Here is a 3,874-nt window from a genome sequence, read left to right as displayed (position 1 = left end):
ACGTGTTGTAATAAAATTGGTAGGTACAGAAATAAGTAAGTGCATAATTTCTATTTTTAAATTATTGAAACCGGATTACGCCATGCAATAAATCGATTTTAATTATTTTACTCGAAAACGGTGCGTTATAATAAAATCAGACAAAATACCTTTTCTTTTCCAAATTGAACAAGGAATTTTTAGAAAAGTCACTGGCGTATCATTTTTTTCTTTAAAAATATCCAGAAACGAGCCTGTGCGCACTCCACTGGTGAAACTGAAAACAATATTTTTATCGTGAAACGTGTATTGTTGTTAACTTCAAAGCCTGTAAAATTTCATTAAAATATTCTGAGCGGTTTCCGCAATATTTTTAATTTCGCATCGGAAAATAAGCGTTTTCGGAAAATGGTATTAAGGAAATGTATCACAAATCACTTGTACTATAACCTCCTGCAAGGAATGCAGCGACTTACCAAACACTGTATATATAATGTAAAGTTACGTTTTTACACTTTTCTAGGATTTAATTAAATTTAATTAAAGGCTACTAAAATAAAAAAACATTAATTTACATTTTATTTAAAGGAAAACAACAAATAAATTAACAATACTGAATTGGAAACCTTAACCTTACAATATACGAGTATAAACACAATTCAAACTATTATATTTTTTCTTCTTCAATAAAACATTAAAATCTATTAATACTGTTGCCTTTAAGTTGTGCCCTGTGAGAGATTTGCAATGTTGTTAGGCCCTAAAACGAAAGAAAATCTACATTAATCTTATTTCAACATGCAGGTTATTAATAGACGCGCTAAATACTACAATTTTTGTTAAAAATAATACCGTGCGAACAAGCGGTCTATTTTCGGAATGAAAATACGATAAGGACTTTCACATAAAATTTTTGTTGCTCCTATTTATTTATCTTTGTACAGGGTGATTCGTAATATTTTACCCTTCATTTTTATCTTTCCGTGTAGAGAAAATAAAGTCCAAAGTTTTAGAGGAAATGTTTTTTGTGTTTGCAGAGAAGTGTATAAAAAATAATTGACTGGTTTATTTTAAAAATATAAAGTATTTTTTTTAGAATTGTTGTGTTTTTCTCTTTTTCGGATTACAATGATATATACATATTTACTTTGATACTATTTGTCTAATCATCATAAATTTACAGCCAAAATAATTTTTTTCAAGGACGAAAATGCCTAAGAATTGCTGTACTTAGACTTCTGCTGGTGTCACCCTAAAATAATCATTATTTAATATTGAGAACTGCGTAATCAAATTTTAAATTTATGAACCATATTGAGTGGTTTCGCATTATGTCCAAGAATATTAAAAATATATTTTTATCGAAATACGATAGGTGGGAATCTATTACTTTTTCTCGTGTATGTAATTTTATTAGCAAGGACAGTAAAAATATAATTTACGATTTGATATACATTAGAAAAAACAAATTTATTTCTAAATGCCATAAAGATAAGTTTCCAAACATTTATTTTGTTGCTATAACAACAACCTTAGCGGTGGAAATATTTTATGGAAATCATAAGAGTAAATAAGTTTTTATTACTCATGCGGGATAAGTCCTATCTTTTCGCTTGTTTTTTAGGTCGGTAAGTAGCTGTTTACCTATTTGCCTACTCTATTCATTTGCGTGCGGTAATCACACTTGTCGCCCGCGAATTGACAATAAAACTCGCAAAATTTAAATAAATTACGCAAATCTATGCCAGTGCATTCTCTTGATTTTTCATTTAATAATTAATTTAAAAAAACACTCGAAATAGGTTATTGTTATATTAGGATTAAAAGTGTTACTTGTGTGACGAGCAAATTGCAAGACATAAAAGACACTTTTAATCCGAATAAAACATGCTATTTTTTCTCCAACCGAAATCCTCCATTTAATTATTAATTTGTCCTTCAAACCATATTTGGATAATAAAGCAAAGTAGGTAAGTAGGATATTATTTTTTGTTAGTGAATCTAGTTCAATAGTTTCTGTATACAAAGTGAAATCACCCCGTATATATAAAAAAGTGACGAAGTGGAACAAATAAGTGACAAAAAATTCTGGCGTGTTCTTCCAAAAAAACAATATTTCGGACATGTTCTTTTAAATTGACGTACCTACAATTCTTTTTCTTTTTTAATTTTTACATGTCTAAATTTTATTATATTCAAAATCCTTAATATCAAAGTAAATGACAACAAATTCATAATTATAGATCACTCTGTACGGGTACATAAAATCTTACACATACGTTATCACTATTATCAGTGCCTACTTATTTCGACATGCACATTTATGATTTACGATAATATAATAATTGTATATAATCTCCTAAATACATACCTAAGTCACATATTGCAATATTTAATAATGTAGACAGAAATTTTCCTAAATATAATCAGTAGCTACAATAATTTTATTTATTTTAAGAACACTTCATAAAGTTGCAGTTTTAAGTTAGACACTTTGTAAAAAGTAAAATATCTACCTCTATCTCAGCATTTCTCTGCATTTTCCTCTTATGAATATGTAGCCCACATCACATTTTCTCGAGAATGGGCCAACACCTTGTCGATGACTAGGTATAACCACCCCACAAGACACACATAACAGAACCATTAGTAAAACTAATAAACTGATTAATGCGTTGAACTTCATTTTAGCGGTGAGAATATCAGAGTAACACCACGTGTTCTGTACTGTATATATATGTTTTACTATTACTATTGACATAGTTAACGCTACGCTGCGGAAATTCCACTCGTTCCTTCCAAGTTTTGCCACCACCACTTCTACCTACTTACGTCTTCGTTCTAATTCTGGTAGTCATATTCCTGCAAGCTCCGTAAACACAGCATCCGCTTAAAGCAGCGAAATGACAAGATTAGTGGTATATTCTCGTTATTGCACGAAATTGGAAAAAATAAAGCTAAACAGAAATTTCTAAAAATATAAATTTGGAAATAATGTTTTTCCAAATAACAGCCAATACAGGTTTATTAACAGTGATCGCCGGGTCTAAGCATTTTTTTTAAACAATTTTATGTTCGATCGATTTGATATACCTAGTGAAATTATTTCAAGATGACTGACATCTCTATTTTTTTAACATAATTAATTGTTTCTATTTTGATAATTTTTATTACCCTTTCATTATTAATGTATATACACGTTGTTATTTTGTTATATTTTTTATGCAATCAGAACTATATTTTTTCAATATAAACATTTTTATTTGTAGGTACTTCTGTTCGGTTCTGTTTATTATAATTTTATTGTGTACAAAAACTGTTGTATTGCTAGCTTATAATTGGGTTTCCTTCCCGTTGGGTGAATTAAATAAAATAAATAAATAAACTCTCTTATATTACATGTTTTCAAATGAATTTCAAGCGGGAGATAGTAAAAAAACTCAATATACAGAATTTGTCCATATTTTACTTTTAATATCTCTCGATTCATGCATTCTGAAGGCAGAGCAAATCTTCGGAGGTATTATATGTGTTGCACTATATATATCTTTGAAAACTAGTAAATAAATTAAAGCACCCAACTTCAGTTTATAAACAATGTGCAAAAACCTCTTACAGACATTTCATCTGAGCTACTTAATTTACAATAAACGGATTTATGTATAAAATGCATTCTCCTTTATATTCCCTATTTACCGCAATTTTAAGCATAACGAAACACTTTTATTGCGAATACAATAAAAAGTACACGGTAGCCACTTAAAACCACACTTTTCTGCGTATTCTGAGAAAAAACATTATATTTTGAAGCGTTATTTTTTTATTATTTTTATGTAGCTTAAATGTGTTATTCTAATTCAGATTAAGTATAAACATTTCTTCAAATGAAGTATAA

At 28.7% G+C, this 3,874-nt stretch overlaps 1 long non-coding RNA gene across 1 annotated transcript; it reads right to left on the bottom strand.

Moving 5' to 3' along the window:
- Positions 1 to 543: 543 nt before the first annotated feature.
- Positions 544 to 2,737, bottom strand: LOC108916735. Its single transcript, XR_001964782.2, has 2 exons — positions 2,496 to 2,737; positions 544 to 739 (listed from the first exon to the last, which is right to left on the bottom strand). It is a non-coding gene; the product is annotated as an uncharacterized LOC108916735 (long non-coding RNA).
- Positions 2,738 to 3,874: the final 1,137 nt, after the last annotated feature.

The sequence above is a fragment of the Anoplophora glabripennis genome, unplaced genomic scaffold (assembly GCF_000390285.2).
Source record: "Anoplophora glabripennis isolate ALB-LARVAE unplaced genomic scaffold, Agla_2.0 scaffold2361, whole genome shotgun sequence".
In the NCBI taxonomy this organism is placed as follows: Eukaryota; Metazoa; Arthropoda; class Insecta; order Coleoptera; family Cerambycidae; genus Anoplophora; species Anoplophora glabripennis.
Note: the sequence above shows the minus strand (reverse complement) of the source record. Positions and strands in the feature narration are given on the sequence as shown.